This window comes from Elephas maximus, chromosome 11 (assembly GCF_024166365.1).
Source record: "Elephas maximus indicus isolate mEleMax1 chromosome 11, mEleMax1 primary haplotype, whole genome shotgun sequence".
NCBI lineage: Eukaryota > Metazoa > Chordata > Mammalia > Proboscidea > Elephantidae > Elephas > Elephas maximus.
Genome location: NC_064829.1, coordinates 27,796,501 through 27,813,249, shown reverse-complemented (window position 1 = coordinate 27,813,249; position 16,749 = coordinate 27,796,501). Strand labels below are relative to the sequence as shown.

General features: G+C 40.9%; 1 long non-coding RNA gene and 1 pseudogene across 1 annotated transcript; both read right to left on the bottom strand.

Annotated features, from left to right (window-relative positions):
• Positions 1–4,940, bottom strand: part of LOC126085703 (60S ribosomal protein L5-like) — a 169,408-nt pseudogene extending 164,468 nt beyond the window's left edge.
• A 1,463-nt stretch (positions 4,941–6,403) lies between these two features.
• LOC126086004 (uncharacterized) lies at positions 6,404–15,637 on the bottom strand. The gene is made up of 3 exons (XR_007519383.1): positions 15,288–15,637; positions 8,957–9,085; positions 6,404–6,535 (listed from the first exon to the last, which is right to left on the bottom strand). It is a non-coding gene; the product is annotated as an uncharacterized LOC126086004 (long non-coding RNA).
• Between the last annotated feature and the right edge of the window lie 1,112 nt (positions 15,638–16,749).

Below are 16,749 nucleotides of genomic sequence, written 5' to 3'. Positions count from 1 at the left end.
TGCTCCAGGTGAATAGAGATCAATTGTTGTGCTTTGGATGGCTACTTGCAACATTTTAAGACCCCAGGCACTATGCAACGAACTAGGAGGTAGAACAGAAGCACTAAAAATGTTATTAGGCCAATTAACTGGGATGTCCCATGAAACCAAGACCCTAACACTGCAAACTAAGGAACCAAATTCTATGAGGTGTTTGGTTGTATATAAGCAGCCTCAGCTGTGACTCTTCTTCTTTTTGTTGCTTTAGTAAATATATCTATCATACAACTTTTTATTTTTATTTTTATTGTGCTTTAAGTGAAAGTTTACAGATCAAGTCAGACACTTATACAAAAATTTATAAACACCTTGCTATACACTCCTAATTGCTCTCCCCCTAATAGGACAGCATACTCCTTCCCTTCACTCTCTATTTTCATGTCTATCCCACCAGCTTCTGACCCCCTCTGCCCTCTCATTTCCCCTGCAGACAGGAGCTGCCCACATAGTCTCATGTGTCTACTTGATCCAAGAAGCTCCTTCTTCCCCAGTATCATTTTCTATCCCATAGTCCAGTCCAATCCCTGTCTGAAGAGTTGTGTTTGGGAATGGTCCCTGTTTTGGGCTAACAGAAGGTCTGGGGACCATGACCTCCAGGGTCCTTCTAGTCTCAGTCAGACCGTTTAAGTCTGGTCTTTTTATAAGAATGTGAGGTCTGCATCCCACTGCTCTCCTGCTCCCTCAGGGTTTCTCTGTTGTGTTCCCTGTCAGGGCAGTCATCGGTTTTAGCCGGGTACCATCTACTCTCCTGTGTTGTCTGTTGTCTTTCCCTTCACCTAAAATAGTTCTTATCTACTATCTAATTAGTGAAAATTCTTTCCCTCCCTCCCCCCTCTCATAACCACCAAAGAATATTCTCTTCTTTGTTTAAACTATTTCTCGAGTTCTTATAACAGTGGTCTTATACAATATTTGTCCTTTTATAAATGACTAATTTCACTCAGCATAATGCCCTCCAGATTCCTCCACGTTATGAAATGTTTCACAGATTCATCATTGTTCTTTATCGATGTATAATATTCCATTGTGTGAATATGCCATAATTTACCCATTCATCCGTTGATGGTCACCTTGGTTGCTTCCGTCTTTTTCCTATGGTAAACAGTGCTGCAATGAACATGGGTGTGCGTATGTCTGTTCCTGTATAGGCTCTTATTTCTCTAAGATATATTCCAAGGAGTGGGATTGCTGGATTGTATGGTAGTTCTATTTCTAGTTTTTTAAGAGAGCGCCAAATCGATTTCCAAAATGGTTGTACCATTTTATATTCCCACCAGCAGTGTATAAGTGTTCCAGTCTCTCCACAACCTCTCCAACATTTATTGTTTTGTGTTTTTTAGATTACTGCCAGCCTTGTTGGAGTGAGATGGAATCTCATTGTAGTTTTGATTTGCATTTCTCTAATGGCTAATGATCATGAGCATTTCCTCATGTATCAGTTAGCTACCTGAATATCTTCTTCAGCGAAGTGTCTGTTCATATCTTTTGCCCATTTTTTAATTGGGTTATTTGCGTTTTTGTGGTTGACTTTTTGCAGTATCATGTGGATGTTAAAGATCAGGCGCTGATCAGAAATGTCATAGCTAAAAACTTTTTCCCAGTCTGTAGGTAGTCTTTTTACTCTTTTGGTGAAGTGTTTGGATGAGCATAGGTGTTTGATTTTTAGGAGCTCCCAGTTTCCTAATTTTTCTTCTGCATCATTAATAATGTTTTGTATACTGTTTATGCCATGTATTAGGGCTCCTAGCATTGTCCCTATTTTTTCTTGCATGATCTTTATCGTTTTATATTTTATATTTAGGTCTCTGATCCATTTTGAGTTCATTTTTGTGCATGGTGTGAGGTATGGGTCTTGTTTCATTTTTTTGCAGCTAGATTTCCAGTTATGACAACACCATTTGTTAAAAAGACTCTCTTTTCCCCATTTAACTGTTTTGGGGCTTTTATCAAATATCAACTCCTCTTATGTGGATGGATTTATGCCTGGATTCTCAATTCTGTTCCATTGGTCTATGTGTCTGTTGTTGTACCAATAACAGGCTGTTTTGACTACTGTGGCAGTATAATAGGTTCTAAAATCAGATAGAGTGAGGCCTCCACCTTGTTCTTCTTTTTCAGTAATGCTTTACTTATCTGAGGCCTCTTTCCCTTCCATATGAAGTTGGTGATTTGTTTCTCCACCTCACTAAAAAATACCATTGGAATTTGGATCAGAATTGCATTGTATCTATAGATTGCTTTTGGTGGAATAGACATTTTTACAATGTTAAGTCTGCCTTCCCATGAGCAAGGTATGTTTTTCCACTTATGTAATTCTCTTTTGGTTTCTTGCAGTTGTGTCTTGTAGTTTTCTACATATAGGTCTTTTACATCTCTGGTAAGATTAATTCCTAAGTATTTTATCTTCTTGGGGGCTACTGTAAATGGTATTGATTTGGTGATTTCCTCTTTGATGTTCTTTTTTTGGTGTAGAGGAATCCAACTGATTTTTGTATGTTTATCTTGTATCCTGATTCTCTGCTGAACTCTTCTGTTAGTTTCAGTAGTTTTCTTGAGGATTCTTTAGGGTTTTCTGTGTATAAGATCATGTCATCTGCAGATAGAGATGCTTTGACTTCTTCCTTACCAATCTAGATGCCCTTTATTTCTTTATCTAGCCTAATTGCTCTGGCTAGGACCTCCAGCACAATGTTGAATAAGGGTGGTGATAAAGGGCATCCTTGTCTCGTTCCTGATCTCAAGGGGAATGCTTTCAGACTCTCCATTTAGGATGATGTTGGCCGTTGGCTTTGTATAAATGCCCTTTACTATGCTGAGGAATTTTCCTTCTATTCCTATTTTGCCGGGAGTTTTTATCATGAATGGGTGTTGGACTTTGTCAAATGCCTTTTCTGCATCAATTCATAAAATCATGTGGTTCTTGTCTTTTGTTTCATTTATTTGATGGATTACATTAATTGTTTTTCTAATGTTGAATCACCCCTGCATACCTGGTATGAATCCCACTTGTTCATGGTGCATTATTTTTTTGATAGGTTGTTGAATTCTATTCGCTAAAATTTTGTTGAGGATTTTTGCATTTAAGTTCATAAGGTATATAGGTCTGTAATTTTCTTTTTTTGTGGTGTCTTTACCTGGTTTTGGTATCAGGGATATGTTGGCTTCATAGAATAAGTTTGGGAGTATTCCGTCCTTTTCTATGTTCTGAAATACCTTTAATTGTAGTGGTGTTAACTCTTCTCTGAAAGTTTGGTAGAACTCTGCAGTGAAGCCATCTGGGCCAGGGCTTTTATTAGTTGGGACCTTTTGGATTATCTTTTCAATCTCTTCTTTTGTTATGGGTCTATTTAGTTGTTCTACTTCTGTTTGTGTTAGTTTAGGTAGGGAGTGTGTTTCTAGGAATTCATCCATTTCTTCTAGGTTTTCAGTATCACACAACTTTTACCAATTCACCTTTTGACAGGTGTACAACCTATTGACTGCAATTACAGTAATCAGCTTTGCAACCGTACCCTTAATCAACGTGATTTTTCCATCACCATTAACCCCCCTTTTCTGCCTCCCTCCCACTCCTGGTAACCACTAATAGACTTTGGTCTCCATACATTTGCTTTTTCAATTTTTTTTTTATATAAGTGAGGTTATACAACATTTGTCCTTTTGTGATTAACTTATTTCACTCAGCATAATGTCTTCAAGCTCCACCCGTACTGTAGCATGTATCAAGACTTCACTTCTCCTGCTGGCTGAGTGGTGTTCCATTGTAAGTATGTACCACATTTTGCTTATCCATTCGTCTGTTGATGGGCATTTAGGTTGTTTCCACCTTTTCGTTATTGTGAATAGTGCTGCAATGAACATTGGTGTAGCATTCTGTAAGTTTTGATGCTAGTGTTTCTCCCCCCAGAAGATATCAATGGAAGGTTTCTTTTTCAGACAATGACCAGATATTACTTCCTCAAATGGCCCTTAAATGACCTTTTGATTGGAAACATCAAGAGACTGCAATCACTAGGAATAAAATCTAAGTTCATTGATACACAGGCAAGGAAAACTATGTCACAACCAACAGCTAGCCAACAGCAATTGAAAGATGCCATGTCAATTATAAGAAGCATTCTAACTTTAGGAGGGAAGAAGTCCATCTTAGAATCGATGAATAGAGAAAAACATTAATAAAAATAGTAAATACCTTCAAAAGCATTCAGTAGAAGTTCTCACTGTCACAGGTGCTAACAGTGCCACGCAGGGAGCCCCTTGGCACTTAACTCTTCCAGTACATGCCAGCTGTGTCCCATGCTCAGTCTCTGCCTGCTCACAGGGCAGAACGAAAATTCTGAGGAACTGATACTCCTGGGTTAGAGGATAAATACGTCAGCTCCCTTGCCCTCAAGGGGGCAACTCTGAGGCTTGTTCCTCATCATCTCTCAGAGTTCCCCAGTGGGATTGAGATCCCGTTGTCCACAGAGTAGCCTGCTCAAAAACACAATCTCGATTGGCTTCCTTTTCTTTCCTGTATCCTTTCTCTAGTCTCTTACTGATGCTTCCTGGAATCTCCTCCCAAATCAACTACTTGCTCTCAAATCCTTGTTTCAGTGTCTGTTTCTTGGGAAACACAACTTAGACCAGGAACAAATCTTATCCAAAAACCTTCTAGCAGTTGGCCATTACCTTACACATTAAATTTATGAGCATCTTTCCTCCTCAACATTAGGTCTCTCTTTTCTGGCCTGTGAGCCCGAAAGCTGCCTCCTCCTAACCTCTCCTGCAGTCCACGCTGGGTCTTCACTTGGACTTCTCAGCTTCTCATCTCCCCTGCCCTTGCCACCGCCACCACCTTCCCGCCCCTCCTCCTCACACCGGTTCACTTCTTGCCTCTTCTGCGTCTCCAAGAACCGCATGGTGGGACATATGAGCAGGCTTCTCTGTACAGAGCCTGACACCCTGTGGTGAAGAAGTGTGTTCAAAGTTAAAAACAAAATATTAAATTTAATTAAATAATATTACATGGATAAGTAATTTTGTCTCTAAGACACTCATATATATTGATCAACATATGTCAGAGATGTGGAGAATGTCTCAGAATGCAGGAAAAGTCTACATGTAGCCTCCTAATGGACAAACCTTCACTAGTGAAGTATAGTTAGAAGAAGGCATGGAGGTACAAAGATATCAAATTGCAAAGGCACGTTTTGAGCTGGAGATGTGGGGGAAAAAAGAAAAAACTCTGAAAAGTTAAAATATTTCTTATTTTTTGTCTCTGCAGTTTGGAGAAAAAAAAATGAAGTTGTCAAGGATTTCATTCTATTTGGCTCAACATTCAACGACCATGGAAGCAACAATCAAGAAATCAAATGACATTATTGCATTGAATAAATCTGCTACAAAAGATCTCTTTAAAGTTCTAAATAGTGAAGGTGGCACTTTGGTGACTAAGGTCCACCTGGCCCAAACCAAGGTCTTTTCAATCACCTCACATGCGTGCAAACATTGGAGAATGAAAAAAGAAGACAGAAGAATCTATGTATTTGAATTGTCATGTTGGCAAAGAATATTGACTCTATCATGGTCTGCCAGAAGAAGGAACAAACCAGCCTTAGAAAGGATGCACCTTAGAAGCAAGGATAGCGAGACTTCATCATGCTCACTTTGGATACATCATCAGAAAAAACACAGTCCCTAGAAAAGGATATCATGTTTGGTAAAGTGAGAAATGACGAAAATTCTCAATGAAATGGATAGACACAATAGTCTCAATAGTGGGCTCAAACATATCAGAGACTATGGAGACAGCACAGGGCTGGACAACATTTCGATCTCTCATACATAAAGTTACCATGAGTCAGAGCTGACTTGCTGGCAACTAACAACAACGTTCTGCAGCTCTACTCAGCCTTAGTCATAAACAGAAGATATATTAACTGGCCACTGAGATACTCTACGTGCAAGTTATAGGCCAACGTCGGGTCTCATTACAAAGCAGCCGTAACGTTGGCGGAGGACAAAAGCCCTTCAGAGCAAGGACTGTTGCTTCTGCTTGTTTGATGCTCTGACTATACACACACAATTTTGAGTTAATCAAGGTAACATGGGCTATTTTGCGTATGGTTTTGTTTTTCTTTCTAATAGAAGAGGAAAGAGTCTAGAAAGGGAGACCATTGAACACATTTAGTTAGAAATACCTTATTAAAACAAAAGACTCAAGCAAATATCTTTTTGTTACAATGATCCAGTAACATAAAAGGATACAAAATTAAAAGCACACAATAGCTTATTGCTGCACCTAAGCCAAAGGTAGTGATGTTTATTGAATTATTAAGTAAGCAATTGTGATAACCTATGATGTTGAAGAGAGCATGGTGTCGGTGAAGCTGAAGGCCGGCCTGTGGCCTTGTTTTGTTCTCAGGGGAGCTGCCTCAGAGGAGTACCTTCGCCGCCGTTTTTTGCCGCCACGGATGGGCTTGACCACACAGATGGGCTTGCCCACAAGTGCCATCTTTAACAAAAGAACATGTATTTATTCAAAAATTTTTTGTTAAAAAAAAAAACTTTGCATTTCCACCCCACCAGGGAATAGAGTTTTAATGAACACACGAAACTTCTAGGTGACATCTTTATCAGCCCTCATAAACCTTGATTGAACACACAGCGATAAGGCCTGTTTAAACTGTCCTCCTCCTGATAACAGGCCTGGAGTCAGCCCCGGCCTTAGCAACCGGCCGGGAAAAGCGGCCTCTCCAAAAGCCGATGTGCTGGCCGTTAGGGACAGGGAGCTGGCAAACACACAGCTCTGGCAGCTGGTTTATGTGGGGGGTGGGGTGGGTAGGTGGGTGCAGGCTCCTTCCCCCTGGTTTTCTCCAGGCCTGTAGCTCTCAGGACACTTCCTTCAGCACCAGCTTAGGAGCACTGGGGCGAGGAAGAGGCTGTAGAGAAAAGGGCGTTTTAAACCCCAGTGACCTTTAGCATTTGCATCTGCAAACACAGAGAACTCAGAAGGAGAGGTTTTAAGGGATTTGGGTATGGCCAGCTCTGGTTTTCTTTTTACCGGCATCATAATACAGACATCTAAAAAGAAAAGGGAAGCCATGGGTGTTTTCTACTAAGCTTTAAGTCTGATTCCTATAGCCCTTTCCTTCTGATTGTGTCCTAGCACGCCTGGCATGGTCAGTTTCCAGTCACAGCTTGTGACTGGAATATCCCACCCCCTAAGCCTCCTGCCTTCCCAATCCAGAGCCCACAGCGGCCCCCACAGGCTGCAGTGGCCAGCATAGGGAGGCTGCAAGTTTTCAAAACAGCGAAGGGCCATGGCTCAGCCTCCCACCCTGAGAAGGAAGACATTTCGTCACTAGAGGCAGCCTGAAGGTCCGCCTCCCACAGATTTTGCTGTGATGGGAAGCTCTGGGCTGGGATCCGGGATCCCTGGTTCTAGTCCCCACCCGCTCTGACTAACTGACAGTCCTTGGGTGCCACTTATGACTTTCTGGGCCTCAATTTCTTCATGTAAAAGAGGAGCCAGTTGGACTTAAGGCTTTTCCAGATGTCTTCAGATCTAAAAGTAAATGGTTGCATTGAAGAGGTTTGGCTTTTTTTTTTTTTTTTTTGGATAAAATTTAATGACCAAAATGGGTTATCTTACAGGTCAGGACTAAGTACACAGTATGTCATTTCCTACATCAATAAGATATAAGTTTTCACAATAGACTGTGACACATGGATGGCAATAAACTTCTGTCCCCTCTCCACTGGACATACCTCCAGTGAAGGCAAAGTTGGGCCCCTAAGGTGTCTTCCTGAAGGTCGCTAGCCTAGAGCTTTGGCAGAAGAGTAGTGGGAGGAAGTTTTGCAGCTGGGAAATTCCACCATTCTATGGAAAACACCTGGCCTCTGTGATGCCCAGGGACTGATCTCTTCTGATGAGTTTGCAAAAGAACTCGAGTTCTTCCGACCCAGGAGTTAAATAGGAAGTAAGGTCGTCTCCAGGGAAACCAGACTTTAGGATAATGACCTGTCATCTCGGCTATACCCAGCACATGCTCCATGCTGGCAGTTTCCCTTGTACATTTATATACATGGAATTTTGTATTTGTAAAGTGGTTTCCCATCACTTTAGCATAAGTCTGATTCCCACAGCGACACTATAATTAATATTGTTATTTGCAGCTTTTTCATAAAGAAGGAGTTTTAAGCACAGAGGGGGAGCAAGAGAAGTGACGACACCAGCAAGTTCTGAAGCAAGGACTCTGGTTTTATCGGCAACAGCCTAAAAGGTTGTGTTAGTCATCTAGTGCCGCTATAACAGAAATACCACAAATGGTGGGCTTCAACAAAGCTAAGTTTATTTTCTTACAGGAAAGTAGGCTAAAAGTCCAAATTCAGGGGATCAGCGCAAGGGGAAGGCTTTCTTTCTCTGTCGGCCTTCTCATCAATGTTCCCCCAGATTAGGAGCTTCTTCGCACAGAGACCCCGGGTCCAAAGGACACACTCTGCTCCTGGCACTGCTTTCTTGGTGGTGTGAGGTCCCCAACTTTCTGCCTGCTTTCCTTTCCTTTTATCTCTTGAGATATAAAATGTGGTGCAGGCCACGCCCCAGGGAAACTTCATTTACATTGGATCAGGGAGGCGACCTGAGTAAGGGTGGTGTTACAGTCCCACCCTAATCCTCTTAACATAAAATCACACTCACAAAATGGAGGACAACCACACAATACTGGGAATCATGGCCTAACCAAGTTGACACATATTTTTGGGGGGAACACAACTCAATCTATGACACTGGGTATACACTGTGTATTGTCTAAACCCTAACCAGTGTAGCAGGTGTGATGACTATGGGTTTGCTTTTGAAGGAGATGAGTCAGAATAGCTGAAATCTCAACTGCCTATGTCAATCTCATGTGATCACCAAACATGGGCGTACCTGGGAAGCTTGAAGCAGAGGGAGGACTCCCGGGCTCCATTCTGCAGAATGGAAGGGCAGAAACCAGGGTTTCACACAGAGACCATCGTCTCATCACACTCGAGCATAGAACCAAAATCAAGCTTCATCCTAAAGAGAAAGAAGAAGGAGACCTCAGATAGTACCAACAATCCAGCATTATTTTCAAATGCTCCCTTTGCACTCTGAGAGCCTGACTCTTTCCACACCAATTCTAGACTCAGGGTGACCATATAATTTATTATCCAAACAAGGGCACGTCTAAGAATGAAAGGGGATCCTATTAGTAATTACAACAGGCATCAGCTGAGACTGTCCCAGGCTAACAGGACTTCTGGTCACACTATCTACATACCCGAAGGACCCTATGACATTCATTTCTATTCCCTAGAAGCCACGCCCACATATCTCAACCTAGATTATTTTTCCAGAGTTGCCTCTTCTCAATGAAAGTTCCGTATGTCCAGGTCTGGACTATTATAATTTTTATCCATTCCTTCCTTCAGCAAATAATTATTGAGCACTTCCTGTGTTGCAGGTAACTTGCTGGTCCCCTGCCCTCAAGAACCTTGTAGTTTAGTGGCTCATAGATTGGGATTAGAATCCTGCCTTCACCTTGAGCACGGCACTTAGAACAACAGTGCCTGGCACAGATTAAGTGCCACGGAGGTACAATTATCGTCAATGAGAGCCACCTCATTTCTGACCTCACCGTTTCTTTCCTAATGATTTTTCCTCCTATAGATGTAGCTCAGTTCACAGAGAACTCACTTTGTTTATTTGGCTCACCAAGTGGCCTTGTGATGTGAGGGAAAGACACAGAAAGGATAAACAATGTCAACCTCTGCCTCTCGAGAATTTCACAATGAGTGGAGGAGGGAAGATGTTCATATTGAAAGTGAAAAGAGCACATGCTCCATGCCAGTCATTTCCCTTCAACATTGACAAAGAACTTTATATTTGTAAGTGGTTTCCCACTGCTTTATCATTAAGTCCACAACCCAAGACAACGCTATGGCTAAAATTGCTACTTACAGTTTTTTATAAAGAAGGAATTTTATGTACAGAGAGTATTACACAAGTATTAAAAAATTATTGGTTGCACACCATAAACTAAAATTAACTCAAAACGGATAAGTGACCTAAATATAAAGAACTAAAACCATAAAACTCTTAGAAGAAAACACAGGGGTAAAGATTTAAGACCTTATTTTTGACAATGGATTCTTAGATATGACACCAAAAACATAAGCAACATAAAATAGATAAACTGGACTTCATCAATATTAAAAAGTTTTGTGGACTGTTTTGAATCAAGAAAATGAAGAGACAACCTACTGAATGGGAGAAAATATTTGGGGACCTTATATCTGGTAAGGGTTTAATATCCATAATATATAAAGAACTCTAGAACTCAACAACAAAAATGGCAAAGGACTTGAATAGACAGTTCTCCAAAGAAGATATACAAATAGCCAGCAAGCACATGAAATACATTTAACGTCATTAGTCATTAAAATCTGTTGCCATCAAGTTGATTCTGACTCATAGTGACCTTAAAGAACAGAGTAGAACTGGCCCCACAGGGTGGCCAAGGAGTGGTTGGTGGGTTTGGACTGCGACCTTTTGTTAGCAACCATAGCTCTTAACAACTGCGCCACCAGGGCTACATTAGTCACTAGGGAAATGCAAATAAAAGCCGCAGTGAGATATTACTTCACCCCCACTAGGATGGCTATTATCACCAAAATGGAAATAACAAGTGTTGGCAAGCATGTGGAGAAGTTGGATTCCTTGTGCATTGCTGATAGGAATGGAAAATGATGTAGCCCCTATGGAAAACAGTTTGACAGTTCCTCAAAAAGTTAAACATAGAGTTACCATGTGATCCATCAATTCCACTCCTAGGTATATACCCAAAAGACCTGAAAGCAGGGACTCAAACAGATACATGTACATCAATGTTCATTGCAACATTATTCACAATAGCCAAAATGTAGAAACAACCCAAGTGTCCCTCAACAGATGAATGGATAAATAAAATGTGGTATAATACAATGAAATAATATTCAACCATGAAGTGAAATGAAGTTCTAATACACGCTACGACATGGATGAACCCTGAAAACTTTATGCTGAGTGAAATAAGTCAGATATAAAGAGACAAATAGTACATGATCCCACTTATATGAAATACCTAGAACAGGCAAATGTATCTAGATAAAAGTTTATTAGTGGTTACCAGGGGCTGGGGGAGAAGGGAACGGGTAGTTATAGTTGAAGGAGTACTGAGTTTCTGTTTAAGGTGGTGGGAAATTTTTTGAAATAGACAGTGGTGGTTGTACACCATGATGAATGTAATCAATGTCACTGAATTGTCCACTTAAAAATGGTTAAAACGGGAAAAGTTTTGTTATATGTATTTTTACAACAATAAAAAAATTTTTTTAAAGCATATAAATGATTAGTAACTTTGACTTTTTTAAAATAGAGCTTTTTAAAAAAGCTGGGAACCTACCACTTACCGATTAAATGAGATTTTCTAGGGGGTAAAGTAAATAACATAGCATTGATAAAAGAAGTTTTCCGCTTGTCAGTGGATGGTACAAAAATAAGCTGTGGGTCCTTTGGCAATACTCAGGAATAGAGCAGTAGCTAAGTTTACCTGAGTCCTAACTGTGTGCCAGATATTGGACGAAGAGTTCTGTTAGTTGGCTTGGTCCAAAAGACTTGAACTGGGACTGTGAAGGGCGGCAGGTTTGATCCAGGTTGACAGACAGAGAAGCAGGACCTTCCGTGACGCACAGGAGACACTTCCAGTACTGGAAGTGGAATGTGCATTTTTGGATGGAGGACAAATAAAAGAATGACCCAATTTAAAAGTAAAACAATTTTTTTGTTTGTTTATGTGTAGTTCACTTCACATGTCGTCTGTGGCCATGTACTACTAAAAGAGAGCATCCATCCAAAAAGGGAAAATTTGTGTCTTAAATTGCAAAATAGAAAGCAGGCAGGCTCACATTCTCACTTCATGGAGCTTTGTGTAACCGACCATATGCATTACACAAGCTGTAGCGAGGCTCCATGGAAAATAAGACAGAAGTGGGCCTGAGCAGATTCCTGCCTTTGCCCGTCCTGTCTGCTGACCTCTGCTGCACTCCCTACAAAACCAGCAGCCAGCTCTCAGGGACCAGCCTGGGATTCTTAAATTTGACTTTTGGATAAACAAAAATAAAAGAACAATGAGAACGAGAGAGAGAGAACATTAGATTTTAAATTCCAAAAATACAACCAAAACATGGCCCCCTCAGCCACGCAAGGCAAGGCTCTCGCTAAGAGAAGTTACATGAACTGTGGTGTTAGTTAGAAATGGAACAACTGTGAGAAAGCCAAGATTATACAGACAGGAAATAAACCCATCATGTCACACCACAGGGTTTTTTCTTTTTATAGAGATAAAAATTCTTCATTGAGCCTTATTTCAGGGAAACCCAAATCTCCCTCCTTCCCCCACACACAGAAGGCTGGGTTAGACAGATGGGCATTTCTTGACTTGTAGACAACTGTTTTCCAGGCTCCTACAATGGGTAAGACCCTATTCAAGGCAGTAGTGGGGTCGAGGAGACAAACATATGCCCCTGGAGACACTGTTTGAGTTCAGGATTTGCCTTTCTTCTACAATCTTCTGTTGCAGTCTGAATTTTTTCCCATCTTCTCACCTTGGTGAAAGTGCCCAGGTTAATGCGTTAGCACTCTAATCCTCAATTATTGTGCAAAGTCTGTCCTAAAGCCTCTCAGAAGGTCGTCTGCAGCCTCTGTTAATAACTAACACTGGAGTTTCACTCTTTAGACGTACAGAGCCTGTACATTATTTCACTTGAGCCTCACAGCAACCTTCTGAATTAACTATTATCATTATCCCCATTTTACATATAGGAAGACCGGGGGTCACAGAGGTTAAATGGATCACTAAAGTCCCCTGGTAAATTTGCCACAAAGTTTCCATCCTAAATCCCATTTCTTTCCACAAAAGTATTTTGTTCTGCCTCTTTTGGGGGTTATATAATTCTCTCACTCACCTTGGAGTGGGTAGGATGAGAAAGAAGCAGTGAATTCATTGTGTTGCCCTTTGTTTGCTTCAAGGAACGTATTTAATGCCTGTACAATAACTAAAAGCATCTGAAAACCTGATGGCTCTTTCACGCATTCATTCCCTCCCTTTTTAACATGGAGGGTTGTGTTGACTCTACTTGCTAATCGCTTATACTCACGCTGCCTGTCCGTGTATGGATGCCCTTCCGAGGGGAGACCTCCCCACTCCCTACACAATGAAGAGTCGTTCCAGAAGTGCCATGGACTAATTTCAGGAGCCAAAAGAACAAAAACCCAGTGAACTTACTAATCCTGCAAAAAAAAAAAAAAAAAACCCACAAACTCCAAATATTATCAAGGGTCAGGCCCAAGCATGGAGACACTCCAGACTCTTTTATGCGTTAGAATTCCCATGGAGACCGTCAGCGTCCTCGCTGGGTTTCCAGTATGTAATATCTTACAGATTTCAGGGCTGGCCTCTGACAGCTCTGACATATCTGAACTGAGGCTAACCTCAGCTAGTTACTTGAAAGCCTGATAAGTTATTCTGTACCTGTCAAACCTCTCCCAGCTATGAGTTTCTCCCTTTCTCCAATTGGCTCCAAAAAAAGAATGAAAATGTATCTTCTTCATTTGACTGGCATAACCTTCTCTGAGTATTATAATTGCCATTATTTATTCCAGATCTTAATTTGTAACAAAAAGAAATATAGACTGCTTATTTGAAGGGAAAAAGTATCAATCCCATTTCTTCCAACTTGAAAAGAATTGTTGGCCTCTCTTAGAATTTATGAGCTTTGAACTGGGTAGGACAGAGAAGAAGTGATGTTCTCAGTTTCAAGAAATGAGAAATATCAATTTGCCTCACCAAAAATTCAACAGGTTCTCTCTAGTATTCTTCACAGTGAAGTCATTTCCCTGCAAATTGCTGCCCTCTGTCACCCAGGAGAAGTAACTGTGAACTCTTGCCCTAGTCCCTGATGCCACCTGAATGACTGACTGTACAGCAAAGCTAGCCTCTGAGGCAGTATCTAGTGTGGGAACCCTAAAGAGATCACAAGGGAATCTTTCTAGAAAGGCACTGGAAGAAAGGAAGACCCCACCTGCCTTCTCTTCCATCCCGAGTCCTAACCAGTGAAAAGATTGTACTTTAGGATCACGACACATTTTAGAAACATGACTTATCCATATCCAGTCAGGCATCACAACCATCATTCATTAGATCATTAAAAACTTTTGGAAAAGGAATACATGAAAAAGCTAAAATCATAAACAACAATTTCTATGCTTTTGCTAATTATCTGCTGTTATGAGACCTTGAAAAGAAATCTTTTGTCTCTTTGGTCACAATTCTTCAAAATTCTATACCAAAAAGAGGAAAATCTCCACCGTCCTTTCAAGAGCACTCAAACAGGAAGTGATTTTAAAACGCTATCATAATATAAGGAATTGCATAAACGTCAAATCACAAATGAAACTGCAAATGATTTATTTCTCAGCAAATAAAATTATCCCAGCTAGCCAAACATAATCACAAAAAGAAAACTTCTCTAGAGTGCTTTCACATCAGGTTAGTATATATGTATTGATCATCTTCTACGCACCAGGGACAACGGGATGCAGAAGGCATAGTTCCTGCCCTCTAGAAGCTTCAACTCAAGATAACTGACTTTCATGATGATTTTTTATTTTTCTTGGTTAGTATAAAATGCATGAATATATTCTTGCTGTAAAACTTTAAACAAAAAATTTTTCAAAGTACCCCCTTTTGCCCACCCTCACCCCTGTTCTACAACAGACCTGCCACCCTCCCTGGAGGTAACCCTTGTTCACTATTTGGTGTGTGTCTTGTTAGGTCATGTTCTGGGTATTTACATACATGTATGTATATAGTCTCTGACTTTTTAAATATACAATTTCTTACTCAAGGATTAAGGTATTTAGCCTGAGGCACTTAAATATTAATTTGAACCTCTCGATAAGAGTTTAATCTCTGCAGCTGGCTTGGGCCGTTTTCACAGCAGAAGCAAGCTCCAGGGTAATTGCAAAAGAAATCAGTTCCCACAGTTAACTCTCAATTACCCAGGGAATTGTTTTCCAGTCTGGGAATTCCTCAGCCCTTTCGGCTTCTCCAATTCTTTTGGGGTACCCAAATTTTGGCCATTTCACTTCTCATTAGCGACCCACCCAGGAAGCAAACTGGCAAGATAATAGTTATTACCTAAAGGTTAGTGGTTCGAACCCACTTGGTTGCACCACAGAAGAAAGGCCCGATGATCTGCTTCCATTACCATCACAGCCAAGAAAACCCTGTAGGGCAGTTGTACTCTGTAACACACGGGTCTCCATAAGTCGGAATTAGCAACAACAAATTAGTCCTTTCCATCAACGAGTTCAAAAGCAGAGAAGCTGGAAACTGGTTGTCTAAAATAAAATTTGAGTTGATCTGCAAATTCCACTGATTCACGCCCCACGGCACCGTTCCTCCACTGCCCACAAACACCAGAGACGACCAGAGCTTGGCTTCAGCTGAGATTTATAGACGAACATATCTGGATTTCCCTCTTTACCCTGGTCTGCTAGTGTCCAGTTGGCTGACGTTCAGGGCAAGGTGCCAGGCCTGTATTTTGGGGAAGGATCATCCAGAGAGATAGGGGCCAATGTGATTTGGCGGCCGGATGAGATCTGGCATGTGTTTTTACGTGCTGTGGTGTTATGTTTCTTAGACTCGGTACACGCACTTACAAGGCTGTTCATCATCATCAGAAAGTATTCAGGCAGCACCTACTTGGCACCAGCAGCGATCGACTGTCTCTTTAAAATAATATTTTACTGAGAGGCCCAGGAAACCCGTAACAGAGTGGCACCGCATGGTACTAATATGTTATGCTGAGCCTGGTGTTTCATGGAAAATTAGGATACTTTCCTGTTTCTGACAGTCAGAAAGAATTCTGGAAAGATGTAAGGTACATTTTATAACTGTTTTTCACATATTCAGTAAAAACAATGGCAAGCACATATCTGAAATGAAGTATTTCTTGAGCTAGAAAAAAATAAAGCAGGAAAACAAAAGAAATCAGTATGAGAATTTACTCGGACTCTTTTCCCCTTTGCCTTTCTTGCTTTCTTACATGCTTCACAAATGAGGACGAAAATTCTTCACCAGTGTTTGCAACAAAGCTGTCTTGCCTGCTGCTTACCAATCTTTTCAGGAATATTTTCCACCACGGACTGGAAGTCCTGGTTTGTGATAATGGATTCTAGCAGTGGGTTTTTTGAAGAGCTGTCTCTTTGCCGTAGGGTGAAACCCCAGGACTTTGTTTAACCAATTGTATTATTATTTTGCTGTCAATAGAACTGATGTCCGTGTGTCATTCAAGAGACTAACGGGATTCCAATTTTTTTTTTTTTATTTTAATGATAATCTTTGTGTGCATGTGTGCTTTAAGGGAAGGTTTACGGAATAAATTAGCTTCCAATTCAATAGTTTACACAGCAATTGTTCTGTGACAGTGGTTGCAATCCCTGCAAGGAGTCAGCACTCTCCCCATGACCATCTTGAGTTCCTCATTTCTGTTTGTCCTGTTTTCCTGCCCCTTCCTGCCTTCTAATCTTTGCTTTTGGGTATATGTGTCCTTTTGGTCTCATATAGAAGATTGTTCTAAGGAGCACTTTCCTCATGG